We start from the raw sequence: 23,735 nt of genomic DNA, 5'->3' as shown, positions 1-23,735 counted from the left end.
TTTGCTTTATCGGAGTAAATTACACCGTTACACTCTATTTTCAGTATGTCATTCTTGTGGGCATGCCTCTTTTCCAAGCCGAGAGCACGTTTCGTGGGCATTTCGCCCGTTATCAGGCGTTGTGCCCTCGCCACCACGATCGCTCCTTTATACCGCTCCGCATCTATCGCCTCTAGTTTCCGCTTAAAGGGGCTGTGAAGCGGGCTGTAATAAAGTTGCGGCTTGCCTGGGATATTGAAGCACGCCGCTTCACGAATAGTGTCCAGAAAGGATTTTTTAAATGCGCTTTGTAGAAGCTGAGTTATCTGTAGTTAAAATTTGAATTTCAGCGTCTTCGCGTCTTTCCCTCTCCTCTCGTCACTTTTTGCATGCTGGAAGGTAGGCGCTCCTTCGCCGACCCCCGCTCTGGGAGCGGAGCTTCCCGACCCGCCGGAGATAAGCGGCTTATTGTCCGCGGCCATGGTAGCTGCCTGACATCTGAAAGAATCTAACCAATGGCCACCTCTCACCATATCTACGCACATGCGGGGGACGGAGGAGGGTGCGAGCATGAAAAAGTCGCCGGGAAGGGCTCGCCAACTTTGACGCGCGATTGTGGGTTGTCTGTTGCGTGTAGAAGAGTATGATTTGGCTCCGGTTTTCATGGCAACACAGTGCAGTGAATAAGTGAGTTAATGTGCTCTCCTCGGACGGCGTTTCAGAACCCCTTTAACGGAGCGAATTTCTTCGATGCATGCTCCTGGCTGCTTTCACTCTTGCGCTGTCAAAAACCTCAACTCATCTCTAAGCATATTTTCCTTCACTCTTTGTTTTTGCTTTATATCGCACGATCATTCAATAGCTGTCATTTTCATTGTCTGCTTAAATCTTTCCCACTTCACTCCTAGAAGTTCATTGTCCTCGATTTGCAGTTCGCGCATCGCCGATGCTGCACGTTCCATAAAAGATATAATCTTTCAGCAGCTTTTCATTAGGTTTCCAGTTTTCCCACACGAATTTGCTTTTCGTTCCTTTTCTTTTCCCTAGACGGAAGACAACAAGACACTGCATGGTCACTAAACGGCACTGGTTGTACGAGGTATTCGGCGCAGAATGGTATCAGTTCGGCAGACACGTACGCCCGGTCAAAACGTGCGTGACTCGTTCCCTGGAAATGGGTAAAACGAACGCCAGAACCACACCCGAGACAATCGCCAACATCTTCGAGATGACAGCGATCAGTTACGTTACTCAAACAGGCAGTACTCGCATCTCTATAGGGAGTCAAACTGGCCTTGCCGCGTGCCATGCATACGCAGTTGAAATCGCCAAGACAGACAATATTTTCCAACTGTCTCAAAAAGTTTTCGCTTCTCTTCCACGTTAGTGTGCGCGTAAATACAGATGACGCGCCATTTCAGACCAGCAAATGTCATAACACAGAGAATTCAACGACCGAAAATGCAAGTCTGAACTCTTTCCACAATCTCTCCCAGAGACTGGCGGGTCAAAAGCATGCACCCTGCCGAAGTACCCACCGCATGAGACATGCAAACATCGTATCGGCTGCTGAACGGACGCACCATACAGTCGGTCTGGTCTTGACTCTCGATTTTGGTTTCTTGTACCGCTACAATATCCAATTCATGCTCAGTCACGAGTCGTAACAGCTGATTTTACCTCCTCCTGGATGAAAGACCTCTGACATTGAGGTGTCTTTCAAAAGCCGCCATCGCTTAGCAAGACCAAGCCGCCAGTACGGCGCTTACCTTTGTACGCACAAGGTCGCGCCGTGTAGTGTCGTCCCGCCATTATTAGGACTTTGAGTTGTCGCGAGGAAGCGACGACGATCGTTTCCCGCTGGTGACACGCTGCTTTTTCGCCTCGCCGGCGTCCCGCTGGCTTTGTAGCGGACGTTGCCTTTGCTCCGGGCTCATTGCATCGAAGTCGTCGCGGCGCCGTTCAGCAGCAGCAGGGTCGACCTCCATGGATTCCCCGTGGCCTTTTTCAGCGGGGCGTGGGATATCCTGCTGTGGCTCGGTAACCTTGTTCATGACTACCTACTCGGGTGGGCTGAGCGTTGGTTCAGTAGTCGGTGGCGTGTCGTTTTCCTTGTCGTCGCGTTTCAATGCAGCCGTTAGGGTCTCGACCACTGGGTTGGAGGCGGCCTGCTCAGCTTCATCCTCGTCCATATGCAGCTCTGTTTTCGCCGAGTGTTCCTCGCCCAGCCGCGGGGTCGTACTTCATGCAGGCAGCCTCTTCGTGCCCGTACGCGTGGCACTGGCTACACTTGGGCACCTTGCAGTCACGCCTAATGTTGCCTGTGTTGCGGCAGCGGAGACATATCGGCGCACGCCCAGGCACGACGACTAACACTGTCCCCTTCCCGATACGCATCTGATGGGGCAGGCGCTCGAGGCTTGCATCTTCTCGTAGAACCAGCCGCACAACTGGAAAAGTCGAGTCAGCGCTTTCAAACCCGCCGGTCTTCCATCTATTGCTCTAGACTTTTCACTTCGCCGTACACAGCGAACGCCCGCCTCAGAGTTTCGTTGCTCACGTTGATGGCGCACCGATGCACCTTCAGCCGTATACTTCGTGCCTTTCAGGGTCAAAAACCACGCAAGTCTTCCCTTTAACAGTGATATGCCCGGCGTTGAGCAGCTTTTTCTTGTCCTCTTCGCTGCGGAAGTTTACTAACCAGACATGCGACATCTGGTATGCTCCGATACCGCCCACCTGTTCGATAACGCCGGCTTCTTTCATCGGCTGGCGGAAATCTCTAATCCTGTAAGGCCTTCCAGCGGTGTCGCAGTGAAGAACAACCATTGTTTTTAGTCCTCCTCCGGTAGACAGGGGCGGCAGAACAATCCTGTAGTCTTTCAAACCGTCCAAAAACGATGTTCTGCTGCCAGCATCGGCCGTTATCACAACTCGCGAAGAGCCAGCCATCCCGCGTCCTTTCACGACCGTGGACGGAAGCAGAAAACTACGCTATTTCCAGCCAGCGCATATGTAGTTATCCTCGTCTACGACGCTGGAGAGTGTTTGTGAAAAGTGTCGAATCGGACGGATGCCTCCCAAACGCCCTCCAGTGCGTCCAGCATTTAAGATTCACAAACAATTCTGTACTTAATCACCATCTTAACCACACATGAGTGACACAAGCAGCAACACCGTGCTAAAGACTTTCTCCTCACCGCACTTCAGGTCAACAAAGTGCCCCCTGAATTTTTTTAATCTGTAGTCTTTCATCAATGAGGGATTAATGAAAGCAGAAGAAAAAACAACCACATGCCGCCGGTAGGATCCGAACCCATGACCTCCGAATTTCGCCTGCAGCGAACACTGTTTTGTATTCTTTGTAAAGTTACAGAGAGGTGAGGCTGGTGAGGATCCCATACTGTTGAAGCGTAGTTTAGGACGGAGAAAAGCTAGGATGCTAATGGGTTGATGGATGGCAGATTGCGGCTTACAAAGCCAAAGGTACGGTTAGCCTAGTTAGCGATGTTCGTCATATGAGATGTCCATGTTAGGTTTTGCGTTACTGTAATATTCAAGTACCTCAAGGAAGAAACGACACTTCCGAACCAGAAAGAACGTATTTAGAAGGAGTATGCAATTGCCTGGGGTGGAATGAAATCAGACATGTCTTAGTAATATTGAGACATTAACCACTGTTTGCACCATGTTTTGATTCGGTTAAGACCTTGTTAAAAATGTTAATGTCAGTTCTAGTAGATATTGGGTGGTAAATCGCACGATCGTCAGCAAATAACCGGACGGTAGAAGAAACACTGGAGGGAAGTTGGTTAATGTAGATGAGGAAAAGCGAGGGTCCAAGAACTGAACCTTGGGGAACACCTGAAATGATCGGACTACGAGGGGAATACCTACTTGTTAGCAGAGACAAATTTCCCTCTGTTAGTCAAAAAGTTGCAAAACCATTCCATTACGATTAAGGTTTATGCGCGAAAGCTTTAGTAGTATAGTCTTTTATGCGGTACTTTATGGAAATTAAGCTTTTTCGAAATGTAAGAAAAAATGGCAGCAGGAATGTTTAGGTCAAGGTTGAAGTTTAAGTCGTTTATAAAGAGAGCCAGTTGGGGGGATCACATGAAAGATCCTCCAAGGAGCCATGTTTGCTACGATGAAAACATTTTGGCGTCGTCACATGACTCGGCATCTCCGCAGTTTAGGCTGGCCTAAGGCTGATCGCAGGAAACTTTCGTTTTCGTTAGCCACCATTGTTGCGCGTTGTTAGAAGACCGATGTCACTGCACAACTGTAATTCGGTCCCATCTCGTTGCGTTGCCACGGGTCACGCGCTTGCCACGTCTAATGCTTCCCGAGTGACATCACTCCGAAGGGCGTCACGCGTCGGGGCGAAGCTGCGCAATGTCAGAACACGTTAAAGATATCCAGGTGTTCAAAATTATACGGAGCCCTCCACTGCGACACTTCTTTCTCTCTTCTTTCAATCCACCTTCGCCTCTTTGGAAGTGCGACAGTTACAGTTTATTTTATTTCCTCAAAACCAATTTCATTTTCTCTTCGCAAGAAGCTTTACAGCGGGATGGCGTTGTGGAAACTGTCGCCTTTTGCATGTTTAGAGACATCGACAGTGCAGTTCAGACTTCTCCATGCATTTACGCTTAGCCGTATTCTATACGCAACCCCATATCTGAAATTCAACCGCACGGAAACCGAACGCGTGAACGCCATGATCCGCCTTGCGACTAAGGCAGCCCTAAACCTACCTCATTGCACTAGCACAGCCAAAATTCTTGCACTAGGCATGCATAACACCATTCAGGAACTAGTTGACACGCACCTTCAGACAGTACCTTAGACCTGCCGCGAGCGCCACTGGCCGCCATATACTCTCCTCCCTTCGCATCAACTTATCCGCTAACCAGTCAATCCTTACAGCCATCCCTCGACACATCCATACACCTCTCGTTGTGAAATCCCTTCCTCGAAACGTCCATCCCCAATATCATATCCCTCGCCGCCTACCTCGCTCTAATGCCATGATAACTGCCAAAGCTTCTCGTCTTCTGTATTTTTTCCAACGGAATTTTAAAAGCTCTCCCCAGGTACTAAAAGAAACATTATATTTAACAAATGTCAGGCCAGTATTAGAATACGCTTGTGTAGCATGGGACCCTTTCACGGGTACACTCATTGACAAGTTAGAAAGGGTACGGAAACGTGCTGCAAGGTTTGTGACTGGGAATTATAATTTTCATATAAAGAGCTCAGAACTTCGCGACCGTATTGGGTGGAAGACTTTGGCAACCCGAAGAAAAATTTGCAGGCTGAAGTTCTTGCATAGCATTTACAATGATTGTACCGGTATTAATAAAAACACTTATTTAAAGCAGCCACCTTACATTTCGGAGAGACTAGACAACACGAAAAAGATTAAGAGTTATCAATGCCGCATTAATGTATTTAAGTATTCGTTTTTCCCTAACACAATTCTGGACTGGAATAAGCTTATGAATGTTGTGGTTTGTGCACCTTAATTCCAAAGTGCTGTTGAAATGGTGATCTGATGTATTTCTTCCAGGTCTCGTACGTTTTAGCAGCGCTGTGCCGATCTATGTTACGTATTTTTTTTATAGTCTACTTATAGTATTGTTGTTACCCTGCTGACATGTTTCCCAATATCTTCTTTGCATGTGTTATTGTATGTAGCTATATCCCCCCTACAATATTACCTCATGGGCGCTGTAGGTACTTGCAATAAATAAATAAATAAATAAATAAATAAATAAATAAATAAATAAATAAATAAATAAATAAATAAATAATGCCCTCCATACGTATTACGGGCAAGCCCACGATGCCGTTTGGGTAGACGCTACATGTACAGCGCATGAAGCGGTAGCAGCTGCCTACAATCCAACCCTACCTCACCCCCTAACTCACCGTCTTCCCTCGGGCTCTACGCCCGAGGAGGCAGAGGAGACCGCCATCGCCCTAGCCCTTGCACATTCGGACGCCCGATACATCTTCAGCGACTCCAAAACGGCTCTGTCCAACTTTGCAAGGGGCAGGATTCACACCCCTGCCTGGCAATTGTTGAACACCCCTACCCAAAATTTACCGCGCAGAGTAGAGCTTCAGTGGGTGCCGGTTCACTCTGGGAACCCTGGAAACGAGGCTGCCGATAAATTGGCCCAAGGTCTGATTTGCCGGGCTCAGGACAGTCTCGATCCAGGATTCTCGAGGGAGCGGGCACGCACCTTTGCAGAGCTCACGCAAATAACCCGTTTGGACAGTCGGACTTCCCCTCCTCCCCACCCCTCTCTTGCGCACTCCCAACAGATCTTCTTCGGACGCCTCCAGACTCGCTCTCTGTCATCCCCTCAGCTGTTATCCCACTATTGTGGCATGTCCCCTGCATGCTCCCTATGCGGTGACCCCCACACCACACTCTCCCACATCCTTTTCGGCTGCCATGCTGATCCTCCCCCGCGGGGACAGCACGCCATCTCGAGCTGGGAGGACTGGGAGGTCCTGCTCACGTCTGCAGACCCGACATTGCAGCTTGCTGCGGTGACTCGGGCTGCCGACTTCATGTCCCGACATGACCTGCATGATGCAGTACGGGACCGCGCAGTGGCCCAGGGACCCAGCAGGGTCTAAAACTCACTTGCAGAAATAAAGTTTTTCTGTCTGTCTGTCTGTCTGTCTGTCTGTCTGTCTGTCTGTCTGTCTGTCTGTCTGTCTGCCTGTCTGTCTGTCTGTCTGTCTGTCTGTCTGTCTGTCTGTCTGTCTGTCTGTCTGTCTGTCTGTCTGTCTGTCTGTCTGTCTGTCCGTCCGTCCGTCCGTCCGTCCGTCCGTCCGTCCGTCCGTCCGTCCGTCCGTCCGTCCGTCCGTCCGTCCGTCCGTCCGCCCGCCCGCCCGCCTGCCTGCCTGCCTGCCTGCCTGTCTGTCTGTCTGCCTGCCTGCCTGCCTGTCTGTCTGTCTGTCTGTCTGTCTGTCTGTCTGTCTGTCTGTCTGTCTGTCTGTCTGTCTGTCTGTCTGTCTGTCTGTCTGTCTGTCTGTCTGTCTGTCTGTCTGTCTGTCTGTCTGTCTCCGTCCGTCCGTCCGTCCGTCCCTCCGTCTGTCTGTCCAGCGTGGTCCGATAGCGACAGTGTTGCATCTATCAACGTCATCCAATGCAAGCGACGCCGTTCACGGAGCTCAGCACAGCCCGGGGCCCTACCGTTGGAGCAGCTCCTCCTCGCCCGCTTCACAATGGGAGCCGCCGCTACGCCTCACTTCCGTTAGTTTCCGCTCTGCGGCGCTATCCAAATGGTTCGATTAAAGCCCCTTAATTGAGGGGCTTTAGGTTGGATTGCTTGCGTCATGCTTGCCAACGGTCGCGCGATGCTGGGGTTATCCCTCCTACTCCTATAGTACAGACCTATACCACGCGTCTGTCAGATTCCTGCTTCGTACCCCTTCTTGCGTAGTTCTCGCCTCATTCGCGGCGCAGCGCTTTTTCCAACGACAATCGGCTGGAGCAGCAGCTTTGCTCGCCGTTTGCAGAGGTGGGCTCCGCCTATCACTTCAGGGTGCTGTTCCCTGCCAGACGAATAAAGAGTTGTAAGTTGTTACGTTTGTTCGTTTCGTGGCACCATGATTAACGAAAATAGTTTTGCGCGGATAAATAATGTGGTCCGCGACGCTGAGGAGGTGCCCTCGCAGCAGCACTAAACGGCACCAGGTAATTATGGCAAGCACGGCTGCTGCTTTCAGTTTTGCGCGAAGTGTGGGTAATTGTAAGCTCGTTTGTAGAAAAGAAGGGGACGTTCACGTGCATTTATTTACATATATTTACATCTCTTTACAGCAATAGCATATAAAATACTTTGCATGTGTCTGCTACTATATACATTACAACTCTGTTTATAGCCATTTAAATTTATAGAATTTGTGTATTTGCTTGTATTGACATGTATTTACAGACATAAGAAATATACACTGTAGCGCAACCACATTTGTACGCGCGAGGAGGACAAAACATCTCGTGCGCGAGCGGAACATAACAGTGAACGAAACGAAACACACCTAACGCTCGTCTGGACAACCAGTTCGTACGCCCTCGTGTGTTTGATCGCCCTCTCCTGTGGCCTGAACCGACAACGACGGTAGATTAGACTCTGATGCTGCGCCGAAGAAACGCTGCCTTGTGGTTCGGCCTTTACGGTGACTGCGCCTGAAGACGTGCTGAAGCGGACTTGATTTCGATTTTGTCTGCCTCCTTTCCTTCAAGCGCTTTTTTATTAGTTTTGCATCGTTTTATTAGCGCCTGGTTGTAGTCAAGACCAGGCAGAAAGTCCAAAATGCTTCGGCATCAGCAGCTGCGCCGTGCATTTGCGAATGGAGTTCTTTCCTCTTCTTCAGTCAGAACGCCAGTAGCAAAATAGAAACCGAACGGCTAAGCGAAGAACTCAGAGAAGCCAGGAAGGAGATTGTGGAACTAAAGCAGTATAGCAGGAGCATGAACGTTGAAATGCGGGGGCTACCTATGGTTAAAGACGAAGACCTGCGGAAGGCGCGGTTGGGGACATTGCGCTCAACCTTGGTGCCTCTGTCTCGGAGGGTGACATCGATGTGGTTCACCGTGTGCGGTCGAAAGATAAGGGTAAACCTAACGTTATTGTGAAGTTTTGTACTAAGACTGCCCGAAATAGATTGATTGCTGCTGCTAGGAAGAAAAGGATCAATTCCGCGGACCTGGGATTCGAGGGCGAGGAGCCAGTGTATATTAATGAGCATCTCTGTGTGGAAACTAAACGTCTACTCACCAAAGCCCGTCAACTCAAGAAAGACAAAGGCTGGAAGTGCATTTGGGTGGAACAAAGAAAAATCTTGATGAGGAAAGTGGAAAAGTCGTCTGTCCTACACATTGCGTCAGAGGACGACTTAGGGCGAGTAGACTGACCGAATCAAGGGTAGCATCTTGTTTTGTGTTCTTTGTTTTTATTTATTTTTTTTAAAGGCAGAAAATGCCGTACACTATTTCTCAAATAGACCAACTTATAGAAAACGGGGACACATTCTCAATTCTACACTGTAATGTTCGAACCCTACGTAAAAACCTCAATGAATTGACTGGATATATCTCTCGCCATAAGTCTACTTTCGATTTAATTGCTTTAAGTGAAACTTGGTTGAGGAAAAATGAGACCATTTCAATCCCCGGCTATAAATTATTGTCACTCCCACGGGAGTCGCATGCAAGAGGAGGTGGTGTAGCCTTATTCATTAAACAACACATTGCATTTCGGGCCCTTTCTACAGCATCTGTTAGCGACGATTGTATAGAAGCACTCTTTATCAAACTGGCAAATGGCATAATAGTTGGAGTGGTGTACCGCCCCCCAAGTTCATCACTGGGGTCTTTCACTGAAAGGTTTGAAACATCCCTTACTTCGTTATCGCGTGGGCCTAACGGTAGGATTATTATTGTTGGTGACTTTAACATTGATGCCACATCAGACACACAAAATGATTACACATTGTTGCTGGAATCCTTCAACTTACATAATCTAATAGCTGAACCTACCCGGATTACCACCACCACAAGTACACTGATTGACCATGTCCTTTGTAGCAGGGATGACATTGTTTGTGCTGGTGTGTGCTCTGTTCCAATTTCCGACCATTTGCCAATATTTGCTGCCCTGGAAAATAAGGCTCCAGAGGGTGTGAAGCATAATCACACTAAACATCATAAAAAATAAATCATGGCTTACTTCGCAACTTACTGGAACAAACAGATTTCTCTGCTGCATATGACGGTAATGTTGACACAGAATTTAACAATTTTATTGACGCCCTTCAAAGTATAATTGCACAATGTAGTGAGAAAACATGCATAAGAAACTACAAGAAACCTGTTTGCCCGTGGATGACAAAATCCATTCTTGATGATCTAAAGAAAAAAGAGTACTGGTATAAAAAATGGAAACAGAATAAAAGAAATGAATACTACCTAACCCAATTTAAGCTCCTTAGGAATTCCACAGTCTCCATGATGAGAAAAAGAAAAAAGGAATATTACTCCTTCCTTATTCAGCAAGCAAATGGAAATACAGCGAAAATGTGGAACATCGTAAAGGATGCTATTCGCGCCACCTCTAAGCAACAAGTACAACCTGATGTAATTGATCAGGATGTGGTGGACATATTTAACAATTACTTTGTAAATATCGGGCCTCTCTTAGCCCAGCAGCTGATCCCGATAACTGATCCTAGCAATCTTATAAACCCTGTTATAAATAGTTTTGTAATGAAAGAGCTCGAGCTGGGCGAAATCGTTAGTGTGGTAAGCACACTTCAAGTAAGCAAATCCCCGGGTCTGGACGCCATTCCAGTAAAAATAATCAAAGATAATATTGACATATTAGCCATGCACCTATTACACCTATTTACGCACTCTATAGAATGTTCAATATTTCCTGCAAGACTAAAAGTAGCTAAAGTCGTGCCTATCCATAAAGAAGGGGAACTGTCGGAACCGAGTAATTATAGGCCAATTTCAGTCCTTGGTGTCATCAATACAGTTTTTGAAAAAATACTATGTATACGCATAAAGAAATTTATAGGTAAGTTTAATATTATATGCCCAAGTCAGCATGGCTTCACGCCGCATAGATCAACAGCATCCGTAATCCTTGTCCTATCGCAAATGATAAATACTGCCCTCAACGATAATAAGATTGCCATAGTGGTGTATTTAGATATTAAAAAGGCATTCGATACGGTTAATCATACAATCCTTGTTGATAAACTCAGTAAGTATGGCTTCCGAGGGAAAATGTTAGATTTTTTCAATAGTTACCTTACAAACCGCGTACAGCATGTTGTAATGAATAACGTGATTTCTGGGGCGCAGGTCGTGCTGACAGGGCTCAGTCCTGGGACCAATGTTTTTCTCGCTTTATGTAAATGACCTCCCGTCTATACTAAAACATTCTCAAGCAGTGATGTACGCTGATGACGCAGCTTTAATATTTATAGGAGACACAATCGATGAACTCAACAAAAAGATAAACGAAGAGATGGAAATGGTTCTTAACTGGTTTACTAACAACCACCTCTCCGTTAACATTCAGAAAACCAAATATACTTTGTTCCGCTCTAGGGGAAAGAAATTAAACTACCAAAATGTTGCTTTGTATTTAAATAACCAGCCAATACAAGAAGTAAGCAGTTTTAAATATCTTGGCGTATATCTTGATTCTGATATGCACTGGAAGAATCAAGTAAAGCAAGTTTGCTCAAAGCTGGCATATGGTTGCCATATTTTATTACAAGCGCGAGAATGCTTTAATTTCTCTATACTCCGAATACTCTACTCTGCTTTTATACAAAGCCAGCTAATCTACTGCATGGAGTCATGGGGCAACACATACCCCACATATCTCGAACCTGTAATCCGATTGCAGAAGAGAGCGATAAGAATAATTACTTATTCAAAATATACTGACTCTACTGAACCACTTTTCAAGTCCACCGGCATTCTACCTTTCCATTCCATGTATACATTAAAGATAGCCCAGACAATTCATAAAATACTACAGCTCAATGAACCGCTTCCCCACAGTATCTTTATAACTCCTAAAAGGGAGACTATGGCTGCTAGTGCAAAACATTTCAATTTGCCCGCCTGTCACAATGCTTACGGGCAAAGATTATTAGAATTCAATGGAATTTTAATCTGGAATGGCATTCCTAATAGGGTTAAAACAGAAACAAATTTTGTACAATCCCTCAAAATGTTCCTGATGAATATGTGAAGTATATGGTATGAATTTTTTACTTTTTGTTTCGAGGAGAAATATGTTTTTTGTGAGCGTTTTGTTTGTATTCCTGTATTTTTTCTCCGCAAATCTTATACCGTTCTAATTTTCATTTTAGGAATAGAAATGTTAGTTTCCGCGTGCTGCAAATATGTTGTATTGTATTGTGTTGGACCCGAAACTAGCCCCTGGCTATGGGTCCAGTTATTATTGTACATAATGAATTGTGCTCAGTTTCATTTTCGAATAAAAAAAACAATCGTAGCTGCAGTCTGCCACGCACAGAGTAAAATCTTTATCTAGTCGTAACGATGACAGCTTAGCCTGCAAAAAGTAGAGCTACGACTTGAAAGCTACTGCTACTTGGCAGTTTCGAAAAATGCCTTCTCGGGAAGATATATCATTCCTTCTTTATTTCACTCTCCCATTTTCCGTACGTGTGCAATTCTCTTCCCCTCCTCCGTCGGTGGGGAAAGACATGGGCACTACATTTTGGCAGCGAAAAAGCGCCGTTCATGTCTTCAACAGTCGTTTAACCCGTGGATTAACCATCAACATTTTTTACGCCAGGAACTCAAAGTTTTTCAAAGTACTCTGAGAAGAAAAAATTGACCGACAGTCTGCCATTGCCTATCACGGTTTTAACGTGAGTTAGCATTTTGGTATAGCATTAGCCTGGTTGCCGGCTGCCGCTGTCGTCGTGCCTGCTGTTGCTCCTGCCATCGAGCCCGACGGTACTCCTCATCCGACAACCCGGACGGCCCCGGGTTAGCCTCCAGGCTAACCCGAGAAGAGCCACAGCAGAACGTGTTCACTCTTGCCTGTAGTCGGATACAACTCAAAAACAAAGCGGCAGATGACCCTCAAATGAGCTCCTCCAGCCAATGTCGTTGGCCTACTGTCATGACAGCATGGTCAATCCGATTAAGCCGTGGTTAATCACCTTTCATCTGCCGCCCCCTGCGAGTTCACGCTGGCAGGTCAAAGGGGGTTGACCACGACGTCATGAGAATCGGTCGACGCTATTGTCTGGAGGGCCTCCTTTCAGAACCATTTGCCGCTTTGTTCTTGAAGCGAGGTTTCTCCTCTGCCCCAGGCGCGCCAGCTGCGCAGGAGCCGCCAGTGACCACCACCTGTTGCGCCAGCGCTCTCTGATTGGCTGCGCCGCCTGTGACGTCTCGTATGGAGCGCGCCTCTGCGCCGCAGCTGTTTTCCTCCTGCTCCCCGTCGGCGCTCGCAAAGGTGAAAGGTCAAATCGGGTTCATGAATCGGGTTTTGAGTGGAATGGAAGCCAAAGCATTAAAAAGTTGAGCGAGGAGGCGAGCTTGGATACTGTTCCACCACTGAACATGCACTGTTTCGGGACGACAAATGCACCCCGTAACAATGCTCTTAAAACATTTGAATTTCAGCACTGAACAACTATGCTGTAAATTGCATTTCACATTCCGAACCTCCCAGTCATTTTCAACAAATCGTGTGACGGAAGCAAGGGGGTCCAGTGATCACTGCAGTGCACAGAAACATAGAACTCAGTTGGTGTTCAGAGGAAAGCAGAATGTTGAGGTACAGAATTAATCAGGAGAAGGAGACGCAATGGAATGGTGGTATTTCCTATTTCTCTAAATCTGCGCTTCGAGTGTGGTTGTACCTGTAATAATGTCATAATCGTTAGCAGAGTTGAACCTGTATTGCAGCACAAATGTCTCTCCCAGAGACATGCTGTCTCTCGCCAATCCACCCTCGTCGCTATCCCAGCAGGTTTCCTAAGCTCGTTGCTCATTCGACTCTTCGCCGTCTCGTACTGCGTTTAAACTTCAAAAAAAAAATTGTTTACTTTAGGACGCGATATTATAATTCGAAATTGAAGGCCGTCAACACTGTAGGAGAGCTCAGTTTTTAAAATGTCGGAATCGGCATTCTGGCTCAAGATTTTGAACTTTCACGTTCGAAAACAAGCATTTGGAAAGTGGTCAGTTGGCTTTCTCCAGCCAACTTACTAGCAATTAGGGAGTAATTACTCAGCGTCCACCCAATCGCATCCATACGGCTACAAATAAAGATATACAGATTTCACAGAAACTTCGTAGTTAAAAATTCGTCCTATAGCTTTCCTTTGTACTCGAATGGCTGCGCTTAGGTGGATGCTATTGAGTAATTATTCTCATGCTACAAATTCTACTCCACCTTGGCTGATCCACCTAAAAACATTGAGCTAGCAACCTACCAGCGTTTGAAGACATCTTTTTTCAAGTTCGGTGTCTCGAACCACGTTGCCGGTTCGGAAATTTTAGCAAGTCGGCTCAATTTCGATGTTGACGACCTTCAGTTTAGCAACATAATTTTTGCCCTGTAATCAAAATTAAAAAAGTAGAGTTTAAAAAAAGACTAACTTTAGAAGTTAGTAATCTTTTATTTGCATTCTATAACTTAAATAATACACATCTTGCAGTAAAATTCACACAAAAAAAAACGCACCTGTGTATCTTTCATTGCTTTAAAAAAAATCTGCAACGAATGATTTTAAACACCCGGAATAGTGCCGCCTCGTACAGCGCGGGTAGGTAATGTGTGGCTGTACTGTGTGGGTAGGTAGTACTTAACGTGTCATAGTTGCCATTACGAATATGTTGAAATGCTGAAGTGGTCGTGGCATCCACTTCCAAGCGCTTTATGCCACCTCTCCTGTATCTGAACAAGCCAAGTCAGAAAAGCATAAACATATTGGCCACCGCATGCCAAATTTCACTGCAACAGGTTGGAAAGGCTAGGCCCTTTGTTAAATTTTAGCCAGAGTTATAAGAGTTATGTTAAATAGGAAGGGGGACAGTACTGATCATTGTGGGGTCCCCTTGCTTCCTATTTTAATGGTTTCACTTTTGAGTGTGTTAATATGCATCCTAGCCGTTCTCTTTTGAAAAACGCTGAGATATAATTGTAGGTGTCCTTCCTTACCCCCAGCGACCCTAGCGCCTCTAGAATAGCTTCGTGTTTGACATTGTCAAATGCCTTGATTAAATCTAATGCTAGTATTGCTCGGGTATCCCTACTGCTTTTTGGGTTAATCACTTCCTCGGCCAGCTGCAGCATGACGTCCTGTGTTGACAAGGAAGGCCTAAAGCCCAGCATAGAATCCGGGTATAGGTCCCCCTTGCGCATGTGATGCTGAATTCTGTTTAGTACTACGTGTTCCAAAAGCGTTCCTACACACGATGTGAGAGAAATCGGTCTTAGGTTTTTTAAGTCGAGGGCCCTGGCAGGTTTGGGTATCCTTATTATCTTTGCGTGTTTCCAAGTATCCGGGATTTTTCCCGCTAGCCAACATTGATTGAAGAAGTCTGTGAGATCTGTTACAGATCTGTCATCTAGGTTTCTCAGCGTTTTGTTGGTTACGTTATCTGCTCCCGGCGCCGAGGCGGTGCGTAATTGGTGCAATGCTGCTCTTACTTCCGCCTCCGATACGTCCTCGTCCATATCCGAATTTGGAGTACCGTTCTATTTCTGATGCGGTGCCGAATTGGTGTCGCCAATATTGGTAAGTTCGATTTCCTTTAATAAAGCGCCACCTGTTAAACCTGCCTGGTGTATTAGTCTATTTATACCCTTCCTGCTTTCCGCCTTGCTGCTTTCTGGGTCTAATAAGTGCCTCAGCAGTTGCCACGTGTTTTTATTGCTTAATTTACCACTCATCTGATCGCAAAATTGATTTCACTGTTGCCTAATTAAGTCTTGCGAGTGCTTTCACATGCTAAGATCCAAGTGGGAGTTTCGTTTGAAGGCCCCCGAGATTACCCCACAAAAAGAAACGAGGGCCGGGGGGCGCTGCAAGCAGCCGTCTCGAACTGACGCACGTTCGCATCGCTCCGACTTTTCGAAGCTTTTTGCCCAGACGTTTTTGGGCTAGGCTCCCAGAAATGGATGGGCCAGTGCCATCGTGTTCCTTGTCACCTGTGGACAACAGTTTCAACGCTTCCATGTCGAAGACTACCACAGGAAACCATCCGGGTACATCCGATACGCCCACCGCCGATGCCGCCAACATGGCTCCCGGGGAGCCGCAGCAAGCCGCCGAGGCAACATCGCTTCGTAGCGGCACAGATAACGCGGCGCAATCTGTCGCTGTGCTTGACGCCAACGCAAGCATGACGGACGACGAATCCAGCCAAGTGGTTGCGGCGATACCTGTCTCCAATCCCTTCTCTGTTCTTTCCACGGAAAACATGCCTGGAAATAACCATTCTCAGGTAGGATCTTGCACTTTTCTATTTTCGAAATTTGCCAAGCAGCCTAGGATGGGGTTAGGCACTTCTCAGATAACTCAAGAAAACGCTCGCTTGGTGAACAAACGACACGGCGTAAAATTTGGCAGCTCGCAGACAGCAATAAATGGTTGCTACGCGGATACGCATTTTCAATCGCGGCGCCCTTCCTCGGCCCCCATGGTCACCACATTCGGCAGAACCGATCACTCGGCTGATAATCATCACTCTGAAGAGGATGACTGGCAGCCTGTTAGGCGAAAGAACAAAGCTACAGCTGCCGATCCAACCTGTGTTAAACATACTGTGATAATGAAGCTAACTTCACCTGGACAACTAGGCTCACTCCCCGCACACTGGCTGCACAGAGCCATTGCCGATGAGCTTCAAAAAATCCATTTTCACTCAGGCTTTCAAGTACGGCCTCTTGAAAGAAGCAACCAGTTTGAGGTCGACGTATCGCATACTCATGCCAGGGACCATCTTCTAGGACTGCAGTCTGTCTTAATTTCTGGAAAGCCTACATCTATACAAGCCTATGAAACCATTCGCTCCGGCCAGATCCGCGGGGTCATATATCGGGCCAACGGGCTAACAAGCGAACAGCTCATGGCCAACCTCACGTGCTACTCGTGCAAGATAATCAGTGCCAGACCAATGGGCAAGAACGGAGCAGCTCTCATAACATTTGAGGGCTCCAGCCTTCCCCGCAAAATCCATCTATACAGCATACTCCTGCCGGTCATACCTTATCACCCGAGATCTGTCATATCTGAGACCTGTCATAAAATCGGACATAGGACAAATTCGTGTCCACTAGTCGACCAACGTCGATGCTCGTTCTGCGGTCGCCCCGCACATAGCAACCTCGAGGTATGCCCGACAGAACCACTATGCCGTAATTGCGGAGGTCAACACGTAGCTACAGACCCGAAGTGCCCTGTTCGGCGACAGGCTACCAAAACCCTGAGGAACGGCATTGTCCGCCGAATCCGAGTATCGCGACGAAAGGAGCGCAAGCAACAAGCCGAGCTTCTACGTGGCAACGAAGCGTTTTCGACGGCTGCGCACAAGAGCCCTGCCAGCGCAGAGCGATCACCCTCGGAGCAAATTGTGCTTGTTAAGGAGGACTTCCCTCCAATACAAAGTCAGCCGTTACCAAAGGAACGAGGCAGTGAACATAAAACTAGAGGGAAAAATGCGCACGGCCGCTCTACACAAACCGAGAGCACTAGTCTAAGGAATGCCACACCTCCATTCCTAACGAGATCTCTTGAGCATTCCGCGACGGCGCCAAAGCAAGCACACATACACCGTGCTTATGCTGAAACTCTCCGTGCTACACAGCGCGGTGCAGAAACGCATCTGGCGCAAGATCGCTCACGCACGGTGCACTTAGATGAAGACCAACTCAAGCACATTATCGAAATGGTCACTGCTGAGGTGATCAAGCGCATGCTTCCACTCTTAGGACTGTCGCAGGCTTCTCTGAATCAAGAGCCCGGAATTGGGCACACATCATCTTCTCTTCCGCGCACCTTCCAGTTTCAAAATGGCGGGCACTAGCGCGAAACCTCATGACATTTTTGCTTCGGACTCTCCTATATGGTTCTTACAATGGAACTGCCGGGGAATCCGTCGCAAACAAGCAGAACTTCAACGGAGACTGTCCATCACGCCGACGCTTCCTCTAGCTATCCTGCTTCAGGAGACTGGTACTAATAGGCCCAATCTAATAGGGTACAAACCTTACTGCACCCATTCCATAGAGCACCGACGTCCTGGGCCAGGATCGCGATCCGCGAATCCAGTAGCCTATGGGCAGGCATGCGTACTTGTTCTCTCTCGCGCTGCCCACACCGAGCTTGATACGTCCGCGTGGTGCACGCAGACGCAAGAGGTAGCGGGAGTGCGCCTTACATTAGAACGGGACCAACAAGCATTGGTTTTTTCGGTTTATGCCAGATCCTTCGGTACTACGACATATCGAGTAGATATATCTTTTATAGAACACTTCTTAAGGATATATCCTCAGGATCGCGTTATAGTTGGGGGTGATTTTAATGCCATGCACACCATGCACCTGTGTGAACGTTCCCACAGAATTAGACGAACTCATTACTCAGATCAACGGTGCCAAGAAGAAAGCCACGACGAAGCTTTCAGTTAAATACGACGCCCCGAAGCCGGACTCCCACCTTTTGAGTCTGTGGAATCGTAGGCTTCGTGCTCTCAAGGCGTACCGCCGCTCTGGTCGGACATCCCACCGTAGGCGCGCCCTCACCCGCATTACTCAAGAGGTCGAGCAGTATACTATGCAGCTCGCTCTCCAAGATTGGCAGCTGCTGTGCCACTCGCTCAATGGAACAGTTAACTTGTCGAAGGCCTGGCACATATTTCGAGCTGTCCTTGGACGCAAAAGGCCGATTCCCCCTTCCCAAGGCATGGCCCTGAAATTGAACGTCTCCCCGGCTGATCTAGCTATACAAGCAGGGAAGGTCTTTTTTCCCCAACCTGAAAAGGTGGATGCCTTGCCTGCGGACCCCGTCTCAGATACATCGAATGATTACGACGTTCCCTTCACATTAGACGAACTGGAGGCAGCCTTGTATGACTCAAACCATAAAAGTGCCCCGGGACCGGATGGTGTACGCTATTCAACACTTCTTAACCTTCCCAAATCACATAAACTTGCCCTGTTGCAAGTATTCAACGAATGCTGGACCAACGGTGCTCTATCCCCTGCCTGGAAGGAGTCAGTTGTCATACCAATTCCAAAACCCGGTAAGCCAAGTCGGACATTACAAGACCTCAGGCCGATATCGCTGACGTCCAACCTTTGTAAAGTCATGGAACGTATGGCTCTGAGAAGACTGGAATGGTACTTAGACAAGTTCAGCGTCCTGTCTCCTATGCAAGTAGGTTTTCGACGAGGACTCTGCGCGCAAGATATTCTCAGAAGACTTCATAACGACGTTCTCGCATACCCTAGCAGCGCACAGCTCCGGGTGGTTGTTGGGGTTGACGTCAAAAAGGCTTTTGATTCCGTGCCCCACTCTACCATACTTCAACGGCTCCAGGAAGTGGGGATACGCGGGAACCTCTACCGCTTCGTGAAAGCGTTTCTTGCGGACAGAACTTTCTCGGTAATGGTTGGGGATACTCAGGGTGCACGGCAACCTAACCGAACCGGCGTACCCCAAGGCGCCGTCATATCTCCGGCTCTTTTTAATATCGCGATGTCAGGTCTTCCGCCAATTCTAACGTCGATACCCGGTCTTAATTTTGCCGTGTATGCGGACGATATAACGCTCTGGACCAATTCTGGGTCCCCTGCGGAGCAGGAATTAGCCTTGCAGACAGGCCTTAATGCCGTCCACGACTACACCAAGAAATGTGGCATGAAAACCTCTCCGGGAAAAACCGAGTACGTGGCTGTCATAAACGGTCCGCGGCTGCGAGCCTAGGCCGAACGAAATCTTATCTCTCTTCATTTAGGGGTCTCGGTTATTTGCCGGAAACAAACAATCCGTATACTCGGAATGCTTATTGACGAGGATGGAGGAGCCAAAAGCTGGATTCATAACACGGTGCTTAGTTGCCATCAGGCTTTGCATCTTATGCGCCGCGTCTCTGCTCGTGGGTGGGGAATCAAAGAGGTGGGACTCCGTCAGATAGCCCTGGCACTCATAACATCAAAAATACTGTATGCATATTACTACATGCGGCTTAACGCGACCCAACGCCTTCAGCTTGAGCGAATAAATCGGAAGGCGATGCGCCTTGTTACTGGCCTACCACAGTTCTGCCCAGTAGAGGACCTACACGCATGCAGCAAAATCAATGCCCTACAGGATGTGGCAGAGCAGCACTTGCAAGCCCAGCGTGTCCGTCTCTCCACAACGGCGGCTGGCCGTCAGATCCTGCGGGCATTAGGCTACAACACTGACAAATTAGAGCTGCTGTCGTCTCCTGCCCCACCATGGGAACTAATCGATTTAGTAGAGGGTATGCCACTACCAAAGAACATGAGTTCAGCTAATCCCCAAAGGCGCAAAGCGGCCGCTAAACGTCACGAGAAGATGTCATACAAGCTAGCCCAGGAAGGGGCTATCCAACTATATACAGGCGCCGCTCAGTTTCAACTTGGCGCCGCAATAGCTTGTCACGACTCTGTGTCAGATACCACAATAGTTGAACGGCTCTCCGAACAACACACTGTCACTAATCTCAAACTCATTGCCATACGCCTTGCCATTACTCGAATAGTAGATCGACAGGATCCGGCTCCATGCACCTACCATGTTTACACTGATTCGCAAGCAGCGTACACCGCATGCCGCGCTGGGTGAGCAGACTATGCCGTTCTTAGCGCAATTCGAACTGAAGCCCGACGCCTGCGAGAGGAGGGCTACCCTATTGTTATTAGATGGATTCCTGCACACGAAGGAATCACTGGAAACGATAAGGCACACCAGGCAGCGCGCGCTGCAGCTCTTTCCGCACCTTTGCCTGGATGCACACTCGTTTCCGCTTCTTGGGCCCGTGATGACGTTGCACATCCGTCGTCACCTCCTATGGATAGGGCCCAGACATGGCATCGCGCACAATGCTATCGCCGCCGCATCCTCCAGCACGTGGCGAACCCTGAGCAATTATACCGCCGCCCACCTAGAACTTTCCGAAGGGTAGAGGCGGTACTCCTCCGCCGCGCCCAGACTGGCCAGCTTCTGTCGCCAGCAAAGCTCAACCTCATCAACCCGCACTCATACCCGACCCCTCAATGCCCGGCATGCCCGGCCAGAGGCACGGCCGAACACCTTTTGTGGCGCTGCCCTGCTTTTGACGTGGTGCGGGAGCGAGCACTTCAGTCCCTGGGCGGGCACCGACCTGGCACCTTGCAGGAATGGGTCGATCCACCATTACACATCGGATCATCGGACGCACTCCGGCTCCTGCGGGCTTTTCTCCTATACTTCAAGGAAGAAGAAGGGCCTGGCCGTTTCTTCGCAGAGCCGACCACAGGACCACCCCACTTCGAAGAAGAAGTGGAGACCGGCCCTCCTCCCCCTCCCCCTCCCCCACCTCCACCCCCCTGAAGCCCCTCATTTCTGCCGCAAGGCTAGGCCTATTTTATGCAGAAATAAAGACGTATAAAAAAAAGCTCCAAGTGGTAGATTTTAAACTTCTGTTTCCGGTTGTGCTTTTGCTTTAGCCACCTTTGCATCAAGGAAGCCCTTGCCTGCCACATGTGTAATATCCTACTGTCTAGCGCTTGGGGTTTTCTCTCTATCGGCACAAATTCTGTTGCTGCAGCAGCGTCCCTTTCGAGCTGTCCAAACCAAGTGCTAATATATTTAGGGGTTCCTTCCCCTCCCCATTGGGTTCTAATCCGTCTGAATTTGTCCCAATTAGTTATTTTCGCTTGTAATTGCGGAATGTCTCTTATATGCATATTCGGTAATCTGGTTTCAATAATAAGATGGCCGCTGCCTAAGCTGTTTTGGGTGCTTTGCCAATTTCGGTCCCCCGCATTTTTACACGTGGTCAGGTCTGGGCTGGTGCTTCGTTGGACGCTGTTCCCAATCCGGGTGGGCTTCATTGGATCACTTAGAAGCGTTAGGCCTTCGTCCTGTATGCAGTTCCAGATCCCTACGCTTTTTGGTTGGTCTATTTTGTATGCCCACGTAGTGTGCGAGGCGTTTAGGTCTCCAACCCCTATAAGTGGCTGTCTACCGCTCACACTAAGTGCCTTTTTAATTGCTTGAACTACCGGGGGATGCTTTTCTCTGGGTGTACTATACACATTTAGTACGAAAAGACTGGTTTTGCCTTTTTGCGAAGGTATCATCTCCACTAGGAGGCAGTCTACATCTGCGGGGCCTATGTCATGTTCTATAGCCGTAAGGTTTCTTCGCACAAGTTTTGCCGTATTTTTCTTTTGGAGTGCCTTGTAGTCCTTTAATTTAGTAATTGCTTGCGTGTCGTGTAAGGCAATCACGTCCGGCACATTCCCTTCCTCCAGGTTTTGGATATGAAGCTGCAGGTCCTCCCTTTTTCGACGGTATCCCCTGCAGTTCCACTGCCAGATTATAGTTTCCTTTTTCTCGTTAGCCATTTTGCTCTTCCTGGGCTGGAGCTATGGGTATGGTTACCTCGACCCTTTGTGTCTCAGGCTGTGCTATCTTAATTTTGTGCTTGATTTCATGTAATTGGATCTGATGGTCAGCCACCATTGCCTCGACTTTATGCACCCTTTTTATCAGGTTGGTTATTCTTTTTGCTTTGTTCCTGCAACTGCTGCATTATTCCGTTTATTCCATCCTCTATCCGCACATTTCTCTTGTTGTTCCTGCTCTCTATTTCTACGAGAGTTATAATTGTGCTGAACTGGTCCTTGTGGTCTTGATCCTCATTAGACCGCTTTTTCGACTGAGGTTGCCTAACCGGTGAACTGGCTCTCGAGAAGCTCGCTGACGCTACCTCCATTGGTGTATTACTTTCCACGCCGAGGGTCTTAGGTGCAGTAAGGGTATGTGTCGTGGGCGTGGTTACGGTTTGAGCCTTTTTTGTAACTTCGGCTGGTGTGGTGTAGATTTAGGGGTTTCATCCTGTTTACTTTGGGCCTGCCCTCGCTTAAGTTCCAATATCTCCATCTTTAGCTGTGCTATCTGAGCCTTTAATTCTTCCTTCTTTCTTTGCCATGGAGACTGCGGTTCCCAGCTTATATGTTTAGTTGTTTCTTTATTTCCCTCCCGGCTGAATGGCGGGAAGTATTCCGAGCGACTCCTGGCCCGGCCCCGGCTGCTGTCCCTGTCGGATCCCCTGGCCCTGTTCCTCGATGCTCGCTGATCCGAGCTTTTCGATTCCCACCCGAGCGGTGGTCGACCGGTGTTCGTTCTTTGCGGGGTTTCTACCTCACTTTGTTGTCCTTGAGGTGCGGTGATTCGCCTTGCACGGTTGCACGGTACTTTCAAAGCGCAGCTTGCACTTTTTGGTTCCCGTGAAGTGGTCTCCACCACAAATGATGCGCTTGAGGCACAGTCTGGAGAGTCTTTTCTGGGGTGGTCTAGTCCACACCTAGCGCACAGGTTAGTCCTTGGCTTGACGCACACATATTCGCTCGATGTCCAGGTGTTCAACAGTTGAAGCAAGCTTCTACTTTGGTCTTGAATTTGTAGCATATACAGATGACGTTCCTGTACCTAATTTGTCTTGGAGGGTGCTCCAAATCAGAGAAAGTGATGATCATCGAGTTGGTGTGCCCTAGTCTCCTTGCATCTGCGATCGGGAGCGTTTGGTTCGCTTCTATAATGTCTTTAACAATTTCCTCGTGCCCTCCGTCCGCCAGGACATTGTATACGATGCCTTTAACTCCATTTTCGGCAGTGGGTATGTATGCCCTGACGGGATAGGTCTCATCATCCAACTTGAGGTATAGCAGCTTTACATATCCAATGGCTCTTTCTCTACCTCGTATGCTTATAGGCACCCTGCAGATGTAACTCCGGCGCCGACGCGGGCGCCTCTAGCGGCGGCCCGAGCGTCCCTTGGGGGCCGCAGCGAGCAAGCGCGCCGACCGAGTAGCATCGCTGTTTCCTTAATTCCTAATTAATGACATGCTGAATAAAGAATATAAATTACTCAAACCTCTCGGGAAAGTTAAGTCGTTTGAAAATCATTCTGCCTC

The sequence above is a fragment of the Amblyomma americanum genome, chromosome 1 (assembly GCF_052857255.1).
Source record: "Amblyomma americanum isolate KBUSLIRL-KWMA chromosome 1, ASM5285725v1, whole genome shotgun sequence".
Taxonomy (NCBI): domain Eukaryota; kingdom Metazoa; phylum Arthropoda; class Arachnida; order Ixodida; family Ixodidae; genus Amblyomma; species Amblyomma americanum.
Note: the sequence above shows the minus strand (reverse complement) of the source record.